This window comes from Myxine glutinosa, chromosome 7 (genome assembly GCF_964187855.1).
Source record: "Myxine glutinosa chromosome 7, kmMyxGlut1.1, whole genome shotgun sequence".
NCBI lineage: Eukaryota > Metazoa > Chordata > Myxini > Myxiniformes > Myxinidae > Myxine > Myxine glutinosa.
Window position 1 is genome coordinate 89,048,659 of NC_136267.1, and position 22,500 is coordinate 89,071,158.

At 43.5% G+C, this 22,500-nt stretch overlaps 1 protein-coding gene across 4 annotated transcripts in view; it reads left to right on the forward strand.

Moving 5' to 3' along the window:
- HOXD3 (homeobox D3) overlaps positions 1 to 22,500 on the forward strand; it is a 198,445-nt gene that overhangs the window by 29,266 nt on the left and 146,679 nt on the right. For 3 of the 4 annotated variants that reach the window (XM_068122685.2, XM_068122686.2, XM_068122684.2), the window contains exon 2: positions 427 to 758. The gene's annotated coding sequence lies outside the window, so the exon portion shown is untranslated. Of the gene's footprint in view, positions 1 to 300; positions 759 to 22,500 lie in introns of those variants that run through there. The other variant, XM_068122683.2, reaches the window with a different exon arrangement.

Genomic DNA, 22,500 nt, shown 5'->3' on the forward strand with positions numbered 1-22,500 from the left:
GGACACTACACAAAAGGACAGTGTGCAATGATCACGTGGTTTTAGGCATACAGAGAGCCAGAAAGAGACAATGGATAGACAGGTAAACAAGAACAGAGACGGTGACATGTGCACATGCACAAAAAGACGCAAACACTAATATATTTGAGACAGATTCTTGGTCGGATCGGCAGTGCTGGGTAGCGAATCCCCTTCCAGCCTATCGCGGGGTCGCGGCTACGAGGCCCGAGTGTCGGACCCGTCTCGGGCTGCACTTCCCAGACGCAGCTTCGCACCGTCGCGTGCTGGGAGGGTTTCCGGTCACGTGCATAAAAGTAAAGGGAGGAAAACCCGGTGTGACTTTCCTGTCCTCTTCTCTTTTCCCCCCTCTCTCTTTCTCTCTCTCCCTCTCTTTCTCTCTCTCTCCCCTGCATCCTCACTGCACAGCTCACTGCAGAGGTTCTCCCACCGCATGGCCTCCCGCCTAAAGCACATCGAGCCGGTGTGAGATCTGCGCGCACGACTGGGGCTCGTGGAGGGAGACGAGCTCTGTTCCTCCTCCTCCTCGTTCTCCTCCTCCTCTTCTCCCCCGGAACGCTCTTCCTGGGCTGTGCGGGCTTCGCCCGGCGAGGCTCACCGAGCGAGCTCGGGAGCTCGCCGCATGCGAGGAGAGCCCCCGTGGCCCGACGGAAGCAGGCGGCATACTCGAACACGGAGCGGGGCCGGCGCGGCACGACCGGAGAGGATCGGGGCAAGAGATTTATGAAAGTGACGCCGAGGTAAGTAAACAGCGGACGCGGCACCAGCGTGAAGCCAAAAAAATCCTGACTTGCCCATAATTAATGGCGCTCTGGCCGCCCTGTGTGGAAACGGCCTGTGATGCCTCCCATGTCCAACTCGCCCAGCCGTTTTGTCCGACCGCTTGTCCGTCGCTCTCAGCCTCTCGGGTTCCCGACACAGGAAGCTTTGGTTATCCGTTTTGTTTGGAAATGCCCTGTCAATAACATTTTGTACATGTACAATTTTGTGTTTATTTGGTACGGACATTGTTTTATACAGGACGTCGCTTTCAACATCATTTTACGTCCCATATCACCGAATACCTCGTTACTATATGTGTGGGAGTAAAACATATTTTACTAGGTTTTGCCTCTTTTGTAGGTTTGTTGTGGCCTCAAATTTTATAATCGCATGAAATTGTCCAATTTGGTCCAGAAATCCATTTACTAAAATTGTTTGGACTATTTTTTAACATAGATAATGTAATCGCAGTTTCAAATATTTTAGTTGAAAATGGAGAGTCTACGTTTGTATATTAACACACCATAACATAGGGTATGAAATGATGTTATCCTGACAGCCAACACACGCACACACACACACACACACACACACACACGTATATATATATATATATATATATATATATATATATATATATATATATATACACACATATATATATATATATATACACACATATATATATATATATATATATATATATATATATATATATATACATGTACATACATAAATATATATATATATATATAGTATACATACATACATATGTACATATTAGGTTCAAAAAGGGGGGGGGGGGGGGATCTGTTTTTCTTTTGGTGAAAGTGGAACTCAAAATTATACAGACTAGATATATAAAGAACACACAAATATTAATTCTTTATTTGATTCTAAATGTTCTATAATGTCCCAATTCGAATCTAAATAAATTCTAAATGTTCTAAAATGCGGAAATTGGAACTTGCTTTTGCAATGGGGGAGGGCAGGGGTGTACATTAGCAACTTCGGATCCCAGCCCCCCCCCCCCCCTCCTCCCCACCCCGCCCACCCCTAGCCTATGGACCTGTGGGCTTTTGTTCGTATATGTATATATTTATTGATATATAGTGGAAAACAGCAATGATGGGCCAAATGGCTTCAGTTCCTTGTTTAAGACCGTCCAAGAATGTGTGACCACTCATTACACTCAGTTTAGCACTGCGAATACTGCTGACCATTTGTATATTAATTTTCATTCTGTATATGGAATATAGATAGGTAAATAAAATTTGTTTGATTCCTTCAAACACGGAAGTGCCAAGGTACAAGCCAATCTCCGCCCCTCTCAGTCGACATATGTCGCTCAATCATCAAATGGGCCTTTATTTCAAATGATCACATCAATTTCATTAAGATTTGAAATTTTATATTGTGATATTGACCATTTATTTGGACGTTGTGAAAAGAATGCACTGCAGCAAATATCAGGGAAATTGCCCCAGGAGCTTGAAAATGTTGCACCTACACACACACGCAAGCACACACACACACACCATGTGTGTGTGTGTGTGTGTGTGTATGTATATATATATATACACACACACACACACACACACACACACACACACACACACACACACACACACACACACACACACACACACACACACACACACACACACTGTGGCTAAGGATGAAACAGCACCATTTTGCCTCAAAGTGCAAATTCTTACACTTTTAGTCAATTATACTTTCCATGTGGTTAATGAATTATATTTCACATGGTTAATTAATTATATTTCACGTGGTTAATTAATTATATTTTACATGATTAGTGAATTATATTTTGCATCGTTAATTAATTGTATTTTACATGATTAGTGAATTATATTTTACATGGTTAGTGAATTATATTTTACATGGTTAGTGAATTATATTTTACATGGTTAGTGAATTATATTTTACATGGTTAGTGAATTATATTTTACATGATTAGTGAATTATATTTTGCATCGTTAATTAATTGTATTTTACATGATTAGTGAATTATATTTTACATGGTTAGTGAATTATATTTTACATGGTTAGTGAATTATATTTTACATGATTAGTGAATTATATTTTTCATTGTTGGTGAATTGGAATTTTCTCAGTGGTTAGTGTGTATATGTTACATGGTTAGCGTGCGTATTTTACATTGTTGCTGAATTGTATTTTACATGGTTAGTGCATGTACTTTACATCGTAAATTAAGTGTATTTCACACTGTTAGTGAATTCTAAATACACAGTTAGCGAATTGTATTATCCATGGATAGTTTGTGTATTTTACACGATTTGTGAATTGTAATCTCAGTGGTTAGTGTGTATATTTTACATGGTTAATGAATTATATTTTCTACGACAACGTAATTGTATTATCCACAATTACTGAATTATATTTCACATGGTTAATTAATTATATTTTACACGGTTAGTGAATTGTATTTTACACGATTAGTGAATTGTATTTTTACATGGTTAGTGTGTGTATTTTGCACGGTTAATTAATTGTCTTCTCCATGGTTAGTGTCTTTTACACGGTAAATGAATTGTATTTTCGACGATTCATGAATTTTATTCTCCATGATTTGTGTATTTATTTCCCCTGGTTAGTGAGTGTGTATTTTATATTGTTAGTGTATTGTATTCTCCATGGTTAATGTGTGCATTTTACACGGTAAATTAATTATATTTTATATGGCTAGTGAATTGTATTTTACATGGCTAGTGTGTGTATTTTACACGGTAAATTAATTGTATTTTACATGGTTAGTGTGTGTATTTTACACGGTAAATTAATTGTATGTTACATGGTTTGTGAATTTTATTACACATGGTTCGTATATTTATTCTCCATTGTTAGTGTCTGTATTGTACACGATGAATTAATTGTATTTTACATGGTTAGTGAATTGTATTCTCCATTGTTAGTGTGTGTATTTTACATGGTCAATGAATTGCATTTTACACGGATAGTGAATTGTATTTTACACGGTTTGTGAATTTTATTCTCCATGGTTAGTATATTTATTCTCCATTGTTTGTGTGTTTATTTTACACGGTTAGTGAATTGCATTTTACATGGTCAGCGAATTTTATTCTCCATCGTTGGTATATTTATTTTACATGCTTATTGAATTGTATTCTCCATGGTTAGTGTATTTATTTTACATGCTTATTGAATTGTATTCTCCATGGTTAGTGTATTTATTTTACATGGTTAGTGAATTGTATTCTCCATGGTTCGTGTGTGTATTTTACACAGTTAGTGAATTGTATTCTCCATGGTTAGTGTATTTATTTTACACGGTTAGTGAATTGTATTCTCAATGGTTCGTGTGGGTATTTTACACAGTTAGTGAATTGTATACTTCCTGGTTAGTGAAAAAAGGCCCACCCCCGCTCTGGGGGGAAAATGGCCTCCAAAGGTGGATGATGATGGTTAGTGTGTGTATTTTACACGGTTAGTGAATAATATTTTACATAGTCAATTAATTGTATTTTACACAGTCAATGAATTGTATTTTACACAGTCAATGAAATGTATTTTACACGGTTAATGAATCATATTTTACACAGTCAATGAATTGTGTTTTACACGGTTAATGAATCATATTTTACACAGTCAATGAATCATTCACATGGTCAATGAATTGTATTTTACACAGCCTATGAATTGTATTTTACACGGTTAATGAATCATATTTTACATGGTCAATGAATTGTATTTTACACAGTTAATGAATCGTATTTAACACAGTCAATGAACTGTATTTTACACGGTTAATGAATTGTATTCTTCATGATTAGTGTGTATTTTACATGGTAAATTAATTGTATATTACACGGTAAGTGTTTGTATTTCACATGGTTAATGAATTGCATTTTACTCGGTCAATGAATCGTATTTTACATGGTCAATGAATTGAATATTACACGGTTAGCTAATTGTATTTTACATGGTCAATGGATTGTATTTTACACGGTCAATGAGTTGTATTTTACACGGTTAATGAATCACATTTTACATGGTCAATGAATTGTATTTTACACGGTCAGTGGATTGTATTTTACACCATAAATAAATTGTGTTTCACACGGTCAATAAATTGTATTTTACACGGTCAATGAATTGTACTTTACACGGTTGGTGAATTGTTTTTTATACCGTCGATTAATTGTATTTTACACGGTTAGTGAATTGTATTCTCCATGGCTAGTGGGTGTATTTTACGCAGTTAGTGAATTGTATTCTCCATGGGTAGAGTGTATTTTACACAGTTAGTGAAATGTATTCTCCATGGTTATTGTATGTATTTTACATGGTTAGTTAATGGTATTCTCCAGATGTAGTGCATGTATTTTACACAGTTAGTTAAATTGTATTCTCCATGTTTAGTGTGTGTATTTTACACGGTTCGTGAATTGTATTTTACATGGTTAGTGTGTGTATTTTACATGGTTAGTGAATTGTATTCTCCATGGTTAGTGTGTGTATTTTACGCAGTTAGTGAATTGTATTCTCCATGGCTAGTGTGTGTATTTTACGCAGTTGGTGAATGGTATTCTCCATGGTTAGTGTGTGTATTTTACATGGTTATTGAATTGTATTCTCCATGGTTAGTGTGTGTGTTTTACGCAGTTAGTGAATTGTATTCTCCATAGTTAGTGTGTGTGTTTTACGCAGTTGGTGAATGGTATTCTCCATGGTTAGTGTGTGTATTTTACATGGTTAGTGAATTGTATTTTACATGGTTAGTGTGTGTATTTTACACGGTTAGTGAATTGTATTCTCCATGGCGTGTGTGTGTATTTTACGCAGTTAGTGAATTGTATTCTCCATGGTTAGTGTGTGTATTTTACATGGTTAGTGAATTGTATTCTCAATGTTTAGTGTGTGTATTTTACATGGTTAGTGAATTGTATTCTCCATGGTTAGTGTGTGTATTTTACACGGTTAGTGAATTGCATTCTCCATGGTTAGTGTGTGTGTTTTATGCAGTTAGTGAATTGTATTCTCCAAGGTTAGTGTGTGTATTTTACACAGTTAGTGAATTGTATTCTCCATGGTTAGTGTGTGTGTTTTATGCAGTTAGTGAATTGTATTCTCCAAGGTTAGTGTGTGTATTTTACACAGTTAGTGAATTGTATTCTCCATGTTTAGTGTGTGTGTTTTATGTAGTTAGTGAATTGTATTCTCCATGGTTTGTGTGTGTGTGTTTTACATGGTTAGTGAATTGTATTCTCCATGGTTAGTGTGTGTTTTACACAGTTAGTGAATTGTATTCTCCATGGTTAGTGTGTGTATTTTACATGGTTAGTGAATTGTATTCTCCATGGTTAGTGTGTGTGTTTTACGCAGTTAGTGAATTGTATTCTCCATGGTTCGTGTGTGTGTGTGTGTGTGTTTTATGCAGTTAGTAAATTGTACTCTCCATGGTTAGTGTTTGTATTTTACACAGTTAGTGAATTGTATTATCCATGGTTAGTGTTTGTATTTTACATAGTTAGTGAATTGTATTATCCATGGTTAGTGTGTGTGTGTTTGTATTTTACACAGTTAGTAAATTGTACTCTCCATGGTTAGTGTTTGTATTTTACACAGTTAGTGAATTGGATTATCCATGGTTAGTGTGTAACGTATTTTACATGATTCGTGAATTGTATTCTCCATCGGTAGTGTATCAGTTTTACACGGTTAGTGAATTGTATTTTCCATTGGTAGTGTATGTATTTTACACAGTTAGTGAATTCTATTTTACACGGTCAATGAATTGTATTTTACACGGCCAATTAATTGTATTTTACACGGTTATTGTATTCTATTTTACATGGTAACTGAATTGTATTTTACACGGTTAGTGAATTATATTTTACATGGTAACTGAATTGTATTTTACACTGTTTGTGAATTTTATTTTACGCACTTTCTTGTCAAATTGCGAATTCCTCATAGCGTATACATTCTGCTTTAGTTCACTTGTGTTTGTGCCATGCATCCTGCCCTCTAAAATACACACACTGATAGTGAAAGTACAAACCCAGTTTGCAGTGCACAGGGTCTTTTGTTTTATTCAGAGGAGGATGTGCGTTAAAGGGTTTTCGTATCAACCCCGACCATCGCTAGGCGATGTATTGTTAGCGATAGTTAAACATTAAGCTTCTTTGTTCATTTGTCCTGAACAAAGGTGAAGATAAAATGTTTCTTCCCTTAACACACACACACACACACACACACACACACACACACACACACACACACACACACACACACACACACACACACACACACCTTATATGTCTATGATGACGTGTACACGTGGGTATAGAATGTATAAGGATTATTCCTTGCTCGGTGTAGTCCATAGTAATGTATTGTTACCCAGTGTACAAATTTTATTACCGAATTGAAATTTCTTCCATTGATATATACCGTAATCACAAATGTATTCGTACTATCTTTATTCACAAGACGAACTGACACCTGAATATAACAGACAAGATGATGTGATTTTTGAGCACAGATGACAGGATATGTGGACCTCCCTGTACGTCTAGTTAATTTGTATTTTGTTTACATTGGGTCATTTACTCTACTCCAGCCTTTTATATCGTTAGTTAGCAATAGTTAAACATTGGTCTTCCTGGAAAATATCTGCCACATCCCGTATGTTCAAATAGGAGCATAAGATGAGGCATCTTATGCTGATATGTCCGAATGTATCCTCGCTTTGCGTACACGCGGAGACGTATACGTTGAGCAGCTGCAGAGATGAAATTGTGACTGTGAACCAAAAACGTGCTTCACACATTGGTCAAAGACGACGGCATGAGCCACCGGGTGGACCCGCAGCTTGAATTTACTATTTCATAAATACACTTAACCCTGTTTAATTACAAGCATCTCCATTCTGGGGCATATCAACATATTTCTTTCTTTGCCTTTTGCAGTGCCTAACAAAGAGCTTTGCTGTTGTAAACAGTTTATAAACCTGGTATACTAATGATGTGTTCAAACCTTCATGAAGCCATTTTTTGAGCGCGTGAATGCTTACAGTTTTGTTTACGTAAAAGCGATAGGGCAAACTCAGGCAGCTGTTTAATGCAGAGCCCCCTCCACCTCCCTCTCTTCCTAGCTTCCTTACTCCCCTACCCTCCCCCCCACCCCCCCCCCCATGAAGAACTGATGAAAAGTCGCTATTCTATACACATGCTGACCCTCTGCAAACCTAAGGATTAACTTTTACATCCTATGGAATATCATCTTACGAGATGAGCACTATTGGAAGCGTTCACACAAAAGCACCGATTGTTTACACATATTCCAACCAAAGGGAAATAAGAAAAGAGAAAGGATAAAGGTATCTTCATGGCAGACGTTCCCACGTGTTCAAGGTCCGTTTTGCTTGGAAGGGCCGCCCGTCCCCGCAGGGTGGCCATTTGACGTGCCGATGGGTGGGAGCAAACGTATAACTTCCCTTGGACTTTCCGCCGCACAATGGAGCCATTGGTGATTGCACTGTGAAAATAGAAATAGAGAAATAGAGAGAAATAGCAGTGGAATGAAATAAACAAACGGAACACGGTGCGGATCCGTGACGATTTGTTGCGCCCTGTGGATGCATCGCCGCATGCGCTGCGAATGCAACATGAACGGACCCGCTAGACTCATCTCTCTGTCCTTGCACTGCCTCCCGAGTTGCTCCGGAAAACAAGGCCCCTCTGTCGCTCGGTCAAGCACCTCGGGCTTTGAGCCGAAAGGCCGAGAGCGACTTTGGAGCCGTGTAATGTCCTGGGTGGGCAAGAGGAGATGGCCCAGGGAGCAGTGCGAGGTATTTTATTGAGTGTAGCGCCGTGATTGTTCCTCGCTCGTATGACTTATTGCATTTCCAGCTAGGGGTCACAGTAATGGCTTGCGGGTGTCAAGCACCGCGTAGCCATATGCTGTTTCCCCCCTCTGTTAGCCGCCTCTTTGGCACTATTACACGGCACGCGTTACGGCGGGCATAAAAGCTATTGATTTATGATGGCCCAGCGCGGTCTTTGAGCGTGCCTGCAGCGCCGTGCTGGGCAGACAAGCGGCCCTTGCTATGACTGATCTCTGGGCGCGTTTGGAAGGCGACGCCTGTTCTTTTGAAGGACGTGTTTATTCGCATGCAATCTCCATTGCAGCGTCACGCTACAGCCATGCAGACCTTGCACCATCACAGCCATGCACAGCTTGTGCCATCACGGCCGTGCACGGCTTGTACCCGGTACAGCTGTGCACGCCTTGCAGTATCACAGTCATGTAAATTATATCGACTTTGTACATGCAACACTCACCTTGGAGCTTCTCCCCCATAGTCAATGTGACAAATTAGCAATACGCACTCTCAGTGGGAGCAAATATTGTGTCAATACCTCTTTCCTGCTCAAAGTGCTGCTTCTTCTTCACGTGACAGATGTATGTGCATCTCCTTTGAGTAATACTAACACCCATTCCCTCCAAGAGTAAAAGAGGTGTCGATACCCACTCCCTCCGGTAGGGGTCAGTGGTTAAACCACTTCACTATTATCTGTGCACAGGTGAAAATCGTAAATCATCTCCCCCTTCTTGGAAGAGTGGGGGTGTTATTTTGTACCCATGACCAGACCCTGGATTCTCTGGGCAAATATGCAAAATTTGGTGAAGATCAGCCCAGCTGTTTTCGATTCGATAATGATCAGTCGTACATACACACATCAAGAGAATTGCCATATTTTAGCATGGTGTACATCCAGCTGTGACAATAATACATTGTTGTCAGTGTTTTCATGATTCCTGCTTTATGTCCCGCTCATAAATTGCTTTTGGAAAACACATGCAACAAATACAGTCGTGGCCAAAAATATTGGCACCCTTGCACTTTTTTGGAATAATGCACAATTTCTTCCAGGAAATTGTTGAAATAAAAAAAATATTTTGGTATCCACATATGTATTTATTTGGTTTGCAGTGGAACAAAACAAAAAAAGCTGAAAAAATTACAAAATCTTAGCTTATTCCACACAGAAATCATAAAATGGCCTGGACAATATTATTGGCACCCATTAGAAGTTGTTAGAAATAAAATTCGATTTCAAGCAGGTGATTCTCCTTTACTTTGGAATTGAACTCGCCTGAGGTGAGTTGTTGGTCCCTGCAACTCACCTCACCTCAATAAAAATCACTCATTCAACCAGTTTGAATAGAGAAAAGGAGTCATTCTGCTGTTTTGTGTCACTGTGTGTACCTCAATGAGCATGGAGAAAAGAAAGAAAACCAGATAATTATTGTCTGAGGAGGTCAGACACAAGATTGTAGCTAATCATGGACAATCTCAAGGCTATAAGTCCATCTCCAGAGACCTTTGATGTTCATGTGTCCACCATACGAAATGTTATCAGGAAGTTTAAGGCCCATGGCACTGTTTCCAACCTCGCTGGACTAACATTTCGTATGTTATTGCAAGAGGAGTTTCGTACACTGTTACCAACCTCCCTGGATGCAACAGAACATTTGATCGAAGATTGCAGCGAAGGATTGTTTGAATGGTGGAGAAAGCACCTCGATCAACTGCCAAACAGATTGAAGCTGACATTCAGACACAAGGTACTACAGTTTCAACTCGCACCATCCGTCGCCAACTCAAGAAAAGGGGGTTCTATGGTACGAGCCCACTGCTGAGAGAGAGACACAGTTTGCCAAAAGCTCGACTGGAGTTTGCCAAAACACACCTGAACAAGCCAAAATCCTCCTAAAAGAACGTCCTGTGGACAGATGAGACCAAATTAGTGCTTTTTGGTAAAGCACATCATCTCTACGTTTACAGAAAACAAAATGAAGCCTTCAAAAAAAAGAACACCTTCCCTACAATCAAACAAGGATGAGGTTCAGTGATGTTTGGGGTTTCTGTGCTGCCTCTGGCACTGGAAGCCTTGAATGTGCGCATGGCATCATGAAATCAGGAGATTAACAAGGCATTTTGAAGTGCAATCAATGTTCAACCCAGTGTCAGAAAGCTGGCTCTCCGTTGAAGGTCATGGGTCTTGCAGCAGGACAATTACCCCAAACACACTTCAAAAAGCACCCAGGAATGGTTCAAGACAAAACGCTGGACTGTTCTGAAGTGGCCAGCAATGAGTCCAGATCCAAATCCCATTGAAAACCTGTGGGGAGATCTGAAAACAGCAGTTGGGAGAAGGCACCCTTCAAATCTGGGAGAACTGGAGCAGTTTGCACAAGTAGAGTGGGCCAAACTGCCAGTAGAGAGGTGTAGGAAGCTCATTCATGGCTATAGGAAGTGCTTGACCGCAGTTATTTTCTCCAAAGGCTGTGCTACCAAATATTAAGTCTCGGGTGTCAAGAATTTTGTCAATGCCATTTCTTTTTATTTTCTGATTTAAAAGGATATATTAAGTTCTGAATCAAAAACAAAGATTCTGTAATATTAACAGTGAAACAAAGCATTGTGGAGACCAAATACTTTTATCAATTTCAACTTATTTTTCGAGAAAAGTGAGTTATTTGAAAAAAGTGCAAGGGTGCCAATATTTTTGGCCACGACTGTATATATTATTATATATTTATTACATGCCGATTATTTATTTAATGCAAATGAGGCACCCTGCTCGTATTGTGGAATTTCTGCTATTTCTCACAGTGTATATATATATATATATATATATATATATATATATATATATATATTGTTGCGAATATGGAATTTGGCCTCCATATCCGCTTGTAAATATTCCCCTATTTTCTCCAATACTCCCCAACTTTCCCCAATCCCCCATTCCCTAGTCCCATTGCATGTAAATAACAATCAGTAGAGCCGACCTTCCCCTTATTCCCCCATTAAATGTCGTGCCCAGGTCCACCGCACCACAGGTAGACAACTTTCGGACATCTTCCTAGTTATTCTTAATCTATGTCAGTTAAGGCCTCGTTTCCATTAATTATGACTCTTCGTTGCACCAGAATGTGATTATATGGCACCAGTAGTGAGTTTAGGACCTTTCCCATACCTCCTCCCATCTTCTTCCCCAAACAACAACAATAACAACAACTACAACAACAATTACAACAACAACAGAGGAGATGGCGGCGGAGCGGGGGGAGGATGCGTCCTCACACCGGCTCGATTAGCTCCAGACCATGCGCTCCACGGGGTTACCCCGAAGGGGCTGGCTGTCAGCTCCTCGTCAGGGGCGGAGCCAGTAACCCCCCCCCCGCACGCACCCAATGAGAAGCAACGTGCCGATTCCACGAGGCGGAGCTAACGAGCCGAGGGCGTGTCACTCCCCGCCGGATATACGCGGCCCCGCGCCGGATGTGACGTGAGATGCGCCTCAGCTTGGAGACTGGAGAGAGAAGCCACCGCCACCCCCAGCGCGACGATACCTCCCCGCATCTCTGGACCGGACCGAGTCGACCCTGCTTTGAGCCAAGAGTGCACCTTGAGCCATCGATACCCGCTGTCCTTTTCATCAACCCCCGTGTGAGTCAGCCTTGTCCCGTTTGTCTGTAGTCTGTCCGGGGTTAATATAAGAGTGTGTCTAAGTGCCTGTCTTTCTGTGATTATAACTCTAGCCCCTGTAATCTGACCTTTCCGTACGAATATAATCTCCTCCGGAGGTCTTGAGAACTGAACCCTTGGTGTCGTATTGTGTTATTGTAATCCAGCCGGGTGTCTTCTTTTTCTTATTGAGCCAGCGTAACGCGACTAGTCAACGTTCGGGCACAATCGGGTAACTTGTGCAGACGTGGTCATACCATAAAACCGCTCGGTAAATAACATCCAAGCCACGTCTGTAACAATTGGTGTCGAGGAGTGGAATTCGAACCCGGGACTAAATTAGTTAGGCCCAAATTTTGGGAGGGAAAATCGATTCGGAGCGCGTTTCCCGCGCGAAATTATAACGGCGAAATTTCAATTTGTTTTACGAAAATAAAAAATAAAAACCGAATTTTGCAAGTCGCGCTATGGCGGATCAAGACAGCTGGGGTCCGGTAAAGGAGAGTGAGGTAGGGTCGATCCAGGACCAAAATGAGGGACAGGAGGAGAGCGAAGCAGTGAGGGCGGCAGGTTCGCAAAATAGCGCCGTCACGCACGAAGAAGCGGGCGCGCAAAATGGCGCCTCGCTGGTCACCGTGCCCGCGACCGAAGTAGCGCCGCTGGGAAGATTGGAACTTTTTTTTATACAAATGACGGCCCTTGTGGAAAAGAATAGTGAGCGATTGGAAAACCAATTGGGGGTAATGAGGGACGAAGCGAGGGCTCGGAGTGAGCAATTGGGGGTAATGAGGGACGAAGCGAGGGGTACCAGTGAGAAGTTAGACAATAATTTTGAGGAGTTAGACAAGAAAATTGAGAAGTTAGACAATAATTTTGAGGAGTTAGACAAGAAAATTGGGAAGTTAGACAATAATTTTGAGGAGTTAGACAACGGGATAAAAGAAGTAAAGAATGGGTTAACGGGGGTAGAAAACAGAATGGCCGCTCAAGAGAATCAAATGGAAGGGATGCAAAAAGGGTTAGAGGGGTTAGAAAACAGTATGGAAGGCAAATTGAGGGACATGAGGGACCAAGCGGAAAGGGAAGTTAACCAAATGGGGCAGCAGATAGAGGGGGTCAGAATGGGGGTAGAAACCAAACTGGATGCTCACAGGGAGGAAATGGAGCAGATGAGGGTGGCATCTGGGCAGGAGATGCAAGTGATGGGAGAAGAGATCAGAAGAGGAGTGAGTGAGGAGGTCGGAGGAGTGCGCGAGGAGGTGAGGCACTGTGAGGAGCACATGGAAAAGGAGGTGAGAAAGGGGACTGTAAAGTTACAAGGGGGCATAGAGGACCTGACGCAGGAGGTGGAGCAGCTGACGGTGGGACAGACGGAGTTAGTGGAGCAGGTTCAAAGGAACACTGCGGTATTAGGAGGTTTAAAAGCGACACAAAACGACATAAAAAACGACTTGATAGCGACAAAGAGGGAATGTCAGATGGTACGTGAGGGACTGACAACGAGGCTGGACGAGGTGATAGAGGTTATGGAGACGAAGGACCGGCAGGTGAGGACGCACATGGAAACGGTCAAGGTAGCCTTAGAGGATGAGCTTGAGGAGACGTACCGGGGAATAAAAGAGGTGAGGCACAAATTAGAAGAAGTGGAAGAAGGGGTGAGCGAAATTAAGAAGCGACGGAGAGGGGATAACAAAGAGATAAAAGAGGAGATAAAAGAATTGGTCCAAAGTCTGTGTTTGGATCGTGATGATGTGCTCATTAACCGGATGAGGGATTCGCAGGTGATGGAGGAGAAGCGAAGAGGAAGAGGACCCGGTGTAAGTGGTGACCAATATGGTCGTGCGTATGATGCGCCAGGGGATTTAAGAAGCTTGGGGGTCGAGATAGACCCGGGTGTTCGTGAGAGGCCGTGGGTGAAGTGTGCGACAGGTCTGGTGTGCGAAAATGGAGGTGTGCAAGAAAGTCCGACTCTGGGGTGTGTGAGGAAAAAGTGCGTGCCAAGGAGTGAGTGTGCTGGCGAGAGTGAGTCGGTCGTAGCGCGTGTGCGAGGGAGCACGTGGAAGCGCGGGGTGGTGAGTGTTACAGAGGGTGTGACGGGAGAGTGTGCGCGAGAAAGGTGTGTGATGGACAGGTACATGGGGAAAGAGTGCGCTGTCAAGAGTAAGGGTGAGTGCGCTGTCAGGAATGGAGGTGAAAGTAGTGAGAGTGACATGGAGCGTGAGTTAGTTGTGACAGGTGAGCGAGGATGTACACCTGGGATGGAAGGATGCACACCTGGAATGGTAGAGCGTGAGTGGGAATGCACGCTGGAGTTGGTGGTGAGGCACGTGGTTGGGTGTGCGAATGAGGGCACACCTGTGATTGTCACAGAGGAGGGGGCGCGAAGCGGTGTATTGGTGAGGTGTGCGAGCAACGAATGTGTGCCAAAGTGTTCGGTGGTCAGGTGTGTGACCAAGGCTGTGAGTGGAATGGGTGTACCTGGGTGTGTAAGGAAAGGTACGAGGAGCATGGGCACGGCTGGATGTGTGAGCAAGGGACGGGCTGCGGGGTGTAAGCATGCAGGTGAAGCATCGACGTTACACGGGTTAGAGGTTAGAGCGACTTTTAGCCGAAGCGGGCCCTCGGTGCGTGCTGGGCCTCGCTTTGAACGGCCGCGTCCGTGCTCCAATAAGCGGAGCAGACAGCCCGATAGAAAGAGTCGTCATGGCGACCACTTTTTGTTGAGGCAGTCCGGCAGGTCGAGATCGGGACATTGGATGGCTCCACGCCGAGATGGTGCGTGGGATCTCGGCCCGGGTAAACCTCCTTCCCTGCACCGAATGCCGGACGCACCCAGCCGCGAGCACAAAATAACCAGCATCCATTGCTTGGCTTTACGAAGCCGGGCTTTGGACAGGAATTGGCGCACCGAGAGGTATTAGTGAGTCGACTGGGTGATGAGGTTAGTGTTTTGGACCCAAAATTAGAGAAAAACAAAATTTGATGATTGGCAAGGGATTGGCAGTAGTGATTGGCAGATGATGGGTAGTGATTGGCAAATTTTTGATTTATTGAAATTTGATGTGCAAAATTGGTAGTGAGAGACCCCCGATGTGGTGGGATGGCAAATCCACCATCCTTCCCATGGGGGGGCAAAGGAGCACTAGATTATGGGGTGTATGGCAGTGAAAACTAGCCCGGGTGGGTTAGGTTATATTGATAGGGATCTAGAGAAGATGACCTTAGGTGACGTTAAGTTTAGTTAGTGACTGATACCTGTAGTGGGGACGCAGGTAGATTAGTATGGATGATAATGACGAGGGAGCGCAATAGTTTAAAGGGACGACTGGGAAGCGCAAGTTTCAGAAGGGAGTAGTTAGATGAGATGATGCCGCGTGTGTGTGAGAATTGAACAGGTGTGATTGCACAGGTGTGCAACTGGACAGGTGTGTGGAGCAGTGAGTGAGTAGTGAGTGTGTGGATCAGCGCGAATGCGCTTGGGGAGAGAAGGGTGCAGGCGGCACCAAGAATGAGAGCACAGGTGTGCAAGTACAGGTGTGTGGAGAGAGTTGGAGTAAGTGGTACGGAGTGGTGTGCATGGTGCGAAGGTGTGAATGGGGGAAGAGTGGACCCCCATCACGGATACCCGGGGCGGGTAGTGTAAGTGTTAGGTAGAGGGTACAGGTAAATTGTGGTTGGATATTGGCATTTGTGGTGCGGTTGCAGAATGGTATTGTGGATGGGTGCATTAGTGTTGTGGAAATGGCTGGGCGTGTAGCCTGTTAGTGTGTGTAGTTGGTTGGGCACTCCACCACTGTGAGGATGTCGGCCAGGTGAGGCCGCAGGTGGGCTCTGGGAGCCGGTAGAGTTGTGGATGGGGCCCGAGGATCCGGAGGATGGACCCGGGTAGCCCAGTGCCAGAGAGGGCACGGAGTGGGGAGAGAGCCAGAGGGCCTTCCCCTGGTAGTTAGGTTAGGGTAAGGAGCAGGTAAGCTCGGAGGCAACTGCAGTGGTGGAGGTGTGCAGGTGGGTAGACCCACTGGGAGAGGTACACGTCGCAGCCCAGAAATTGTACGAGGGCACCGGGAGATGAATCGGGGGAGTGAGACCCCAAATTGAAGAGCACCACAGTTTGGCCAATGGGAATTGGTTTTTAGAACCCATAGTGTAAGAGGGCCAATGGTTTGGCCGGAGAAAGACCCCGGGTAGTGTAAAGTTGTTAAAGTCATTTAGGAGATAGTTAGGATTGATGAACCTGTCGCACCATACGCAGCCACTTGCCTGTGGTGATGATGATGACTCCACACCTGTGTTTTCTTTGTTTTGTTGCAGGAGATGAATCGCTGTGTGGATTTGTGAGACGCATCACGACGTGGATGAGACATTGGGGTGATTCCATCTCTCCCTCCCTAGGAGGGACTGATGATGAATTGGTAATGGCAAATTTTGATGTTGAGTTGAAAATGGCAAATTTTGATGAGAGTTGAAAATGGCAAATTTGATTGGTTAGGAGGGAGAGAAGACGAATTTGGTATATGGGAGGAACGGGGAAGACAGTAGGGATGTTTGTTGATTTGTAAAGTAGATGTTTATGGGTAGTGTTGTGTTTTGTGGATACAGTAAGGGGTAAGGGAGGGGCCATGTAGGTTACCTGGTGGGGGGGGGGGGCGTACGATAGGAACGTACCTGTCTCACCTGGTTCCCATGTGCCCCCAGTGTGCATCACCTTACATTGCGTGCACTTTTGCGCCCTTACCACCTTACTCACTTGTTTCTTCTTTTGTCTCCCACCTCCGAGGATCTGGCTTTGGGGTAGAGAGAGAGGAGAGAGAGGTGCTGGCTGCGCAGTTGTGGGCCTGCACTTTCGCTGTTTGCTGCCGGGATCGATACACCATATGGACCGCAATGTTTGTGGCCACCCACAATGGACCGCAGTTCGTTTGCGGCCAAGCACCACCCGGGGATGGACCTATGGGTCAACGTGGCACCTATGCCATACAGGTGAACCACTTTTAGTTACCACCAAGTGCACCACAAGAAGAGCAAGAGACACCTGCAGGGTTAGGGGTTGTCGAATTTATTTTTATTCCAATGAACAATGGTGACTGCACCGATTGGTGGTGGGGTGGTGCTTTTGATGCTGGGAAAGGGTGCTCTGCACGTTATTAAAGGGCCGTCGGCCACAGAGCACTCGTGGGTTGGTGTATCGATGTTGGCAAGCGCGCTCTCTCTATGCATAACATCTGCATGTGTTCCTCCAAAAACAGGTCCTGGATCGTAGTGTAAATAGCAGCGTAGTCTTGTAAATAATGCTCCCTACCGGCTGTATGTTTAGTTTGAGAATTCTTTCCGGATTCGGTTATCCTGTGGGTGTGTTTCTGTGAGGAGAAGGGTGCAACGTCGCAGGGGGACATATTTACTCATTTGTGAATATCTGTAAAACTGTCGCACTCAGGGTAGAGTTAATAGTAGAGGGAACTACATTGCGTGCCACACTAAAGTAGGTAAAAATTTATCGGGTCGGGACGCCCCGAGGGTAGAGAAGGGTGCAATGTTGCGAATATGGAATTTGGCCTCCATATCCGCTTGTAAATATTCCCCTATTTTCTCCAATACTCCCCAACTTTCCCCAATCCCCCATTCCCTAGTCCCATTGCATGTAAATAACAATCAGTAGAGCCGACCTTCCCCTTATTCCCCCATTAAATGTCGTGCCCAGGTCCACCGCACCACAGGTAGACAACTTTCGGACATCTTCCTAGTTATTCTTAATCTATGTCAGTTAAGGCCTCGTTTCCATTAATTATGACTCTTCGTTGCACCAGAATGTGATTATATGGCACCAGTAGTGAGTTTAGGACCTTTCCCATACCTCCTCCCATCTTCTTCCCCAAACAACAACAATAACAACAACTACAACAACAATTACAACAACAACAGAGGAGATGGCGGCGGAGCGGGGGGAGGATGCGTCCTCACACCGGCTCGATTAGCTCCAGACCATGCGCTCCACGGGGTTACCCCGAAGGGGCTGGCTGTCAGCTCCTCGTCAGGGGCGGAGCCAGTAACCCCCCCCCGCACGCACCCAATGAGAAGCAACGTGCCGATTCCACGAGGCGGAGCTAACGAGCCGAGGGCGTGTCACTCCCCGCCGGATATACGCGGCCCCGCGCCGGATGTGACGTGAGATGCGCCTCAGCTTGGAGACTGGAGAGAGAAGCCACCGCCACCCCCAGCGCGACGATACCTCCCCGCATCTCTGGACCGGACCGAGTCGACCCTGCTTTGAGCCAAGAGTGCACCTTGAGCCATCGATACCCGCTGTCCTTTTCATCAACCCCCGTGTGAGTCAGCCTTGTCCCGTTTGTCTGTAGTCTGTCCGGGGTTAATATAAGAGTGTGTCTAAGTGCCTGTCTTTCTGTGATTATAACTCTAGCCCCTGTAATCTGACCTTTCCGTACGAATATAATCTCCTCCGGAGGTCTTGAGAACTGAACCCTTGGTGTCGTATTGTGTTATTGTAATCCAGCCGGGTGTCTTCTTTTTCTTATTGAGCCAGCGTAACGCGACTAGTCAACGTTCGGGCACAATCGGGTAACTTGTGCAGACGTGGTCATACCATAAAACCGCTCGGTAAATAACATCCAAGCCACGTCTGTAACAATATATATATATATATATATATATATATATTATATATATATATATATATATATATATATATATATATGTATATATATATATATATATATATATATATATATATATATATATATATACTGTATATATATATATATATATATATATATATATATATATATAATATATATATACAGACTTGGCATTTAATATGGAATATTTTTTTTGTGGGGGTGAACTTACTTTTCAAGATGTCTTAGAACCAAAAGTTCATTGGAATTATGTTGAAATTATTCTAGATTTTGTTAATGTGACCTTTAAAAGAAACAATAACCACATTTGACATTTCTAAACAAATAAATTGATCCTTGAAAGTGATGAAAACTGATATCGAACTCAATTCATGGACAGTACTGTGTTAAACTTCTGTACGTTTTCCAGAAGTATCTCTTTATTTTGCACATTAGCCAAAAAAATTTTTATAACAAAAACAAAAGTTACATTACGACTGGGATTACGGACAGTAAAATTACAGTTCAGTACTTCGTGTAACCCCACGAGCATTCAGGAGAGCACGTACACATTGAGGCATGCTGTTCACGAGATTTGCCAAGGTTTGGACAGGAATCGCTTGCCATGCAGTGACAATAGCCTGCTGCAATTCACGCACAGAGGTCGGCTGCTGGTCCAAGTGGTCGATTTGACGCGTTAATTCTGCCCACAAGTTCTCTATCGGATTCATATCCGGGGCCATGGCAGGCCACTCCATATGCTCTACACCATGGTCAGCAAGAAAGTGTTGGATCATGCGAGCACGATGAGGCCGTGCATTGTCCTCTTGGAAGACAGTTTCCCCGAAAGGCTGCATGAGCAAATGGAAGCAATGTTTCTTCCAGAATGGCCTTGTACTTGAACTTGTTCAGGTTTCCATTCAGAACAAGCAGGTCAGTTTTGCCCCCTGCATGAAAAGCAGCCCAAACGGTCACCCCACCACCTCCAGCTTGGACTCTTGGCACTATACAATCTTTGTTGTAGGCTTCATGCACTTGTCTGTGCACTCGGACGCGGCCATCTTGACGATAGACCAGAAATCTAGACTCGTCACTGAAGATCACGTGATTCCAGTGTCCTGGCTGCCATTGACGGTGCTCTCTGTCCCACTGCAATCGGCGCTGGCAGTGTTGTCTGGTCAGGCGTGGCTTTCTCAGGGGACGCCTGGCACGATAGCCTGCTTGAACCAGTCGTTGGTTGACTAGCCTTCTGGATACAGGCACATTTGCCAGTTGCTGCCACTCAGCCCTAAGCCGATTAGCTGACTTGGTACGGCCATTGTGCACTAACCGGTGCAGCTGGCGATCATCCCTCCTTGTGGTTCTGCGGGGACGTCCTGGCCTCGGTATTGAAGTAGGGACACCCTCTGAGCATTTCGTTTCAGGATCTTTGACACCTGACCTTGAGTGATGCCATACTGCCGAGCAATAGCACGCTGTTTCATGCCGTAATTTCGTAAAGCCACCACTCCATGACAAACAGCATTGTCGAGTTGACGGACCATCTCCAGAGGAAGCGGCAATAACTTTTGGAGACGGTGCAGCAGTTGTTTTCCACTAATACAGAACGCAACAACCCATGTATACCCGACTGTGAAGCCAATCATCAAATGCACCTGTCCGTACATTTTGCCATGCCACATGTGATATAATCCTATTGTTGACTTCTTGCTGCGACAGACAATCAGTGACATGGTTCTTTTAACAAATAATCACCAAAGTGTAAAAGAAACTCACCAGATGATATAATGAGTTAAGAAAGTAAACCCAAGTCAAGAAAAAAAAAAATTCCATATTAAATGCCAAGTCTGTATATATATATATATATGTATGTATATATATATATATATATATATATATATATATATATATATATATATATATATATATATATATATATATATATATACGTATATATATATATACATTTATATATATATATATATATATATATATATATATATTATATATATATATATATTATTACTAGCACGAGATATACACATATTACTATGTATTATATACATATACACAGTATACATATATGCAGTATATATATATATAGATATACATATATATATATATAATTATATATATATATATATATATATATAGATATATATATATACAGTGGAACCTTGACTTACGAGTGCCCCAACTTACGAGTTTTTTGAGATACGAGCCGTCGCTCGGGCGGTTTATTGCTTTGAGATGCGAGCCGAGATCCGAGTTACGAGCTTTCGCCACCCGGTCACGTGGTTATCTTGCCGTGCAAGTACAGTATCTCTGTCGTATAGCGCTGCATTTTTGTTTTCGCATGTTGGTTATTTTGAGTTTACGCCGCCAGGTGGGTTCTGGTCACGTGGTTATCTTGCCGTGCAAGTACAGTATCTCTGTCGTATAGCGCTGGCATTTTTGTTTTCGCATGTTGGTTATTTTGAGTTTACGCCACCAGGTGGGTTCTGGTCACGTGGTTATCTTGCCGTGCAAGTACAGTATCTCTGTCGTATAGCGCTGCATTTTTGTTTTCGCATGTTGGTTATTTGAGTTTACGCCACCAGGTGGGTTCTGGTCACGTGGTTATCTTGCCGTGCAAGTACAGTATCTCTGCCGTCAACTTGTTCAGAGTGCCGGCGATAGCTCGCCTTCTCTTTGTGGAAAACACGGTACTGAGAAGAAGAAGAGGATGATGTGCTTGGATATAAAACACGCAATCGTCGAAAAACATGAGCGAGGTGTCGAGGAGGACGTATATTACGGCAGAGGAGAAGAGCATGCCAGGCCACAACTTGTGGATATAAAACACGCAATCGTCGTGTTTTATATAAAACTTGTGCTTGGATATAAAACACGCAATCGTCGAAAAACATGAGCGAGGTGCCGAGGAGGACGTATATAACGGCAGAGGAGAAGAGCATGCCAGGCCACAACTTGTTCAGAGTGCCGGCGATAGCTCGCCTTCTCTTTGTGGAAAACACGGTACTGAGAAGAAGAAGAGGATGATGTGCTTGGATATAAAACACGCAATCGTCGAAAAACATGAGCGAGGTGTCGAGGAGGACGTATATAACGGCAGAGGAGAAGAGCATGCCAGGCCACAACTTGTGGATATAAAACACGCAATCGTCGTGTTTTATATAAAACTTGTGCTTGGATATAAAACACGCAATCGTCGAAAAACATGAGCGAGGTGCCGAGGAGGACGTATATAACGGCAGAGGAGAAGAGCATGCCAGGCCACAACTTGTTCAGAGTGCCGGCGATAGCTCGCCTTCTCTTTGTGGAAAACACGGTGAGATCCTTAACATCCAACAACTAATGGGACGCAAACGGGGCGCCCAGTTTAGCGGTACACACATTGATGAATCACCCTGCCTGTGATTCACCCATGACAGGTTATAGCTGGGTCGGGATTCAAACCCAGGCTGGACAGTTTAGACTTTAGAGTCAAGTGTGCGTACCTCCAGTCCAGGCCATCCTGCCAACTTGTATGCTGCATACAGG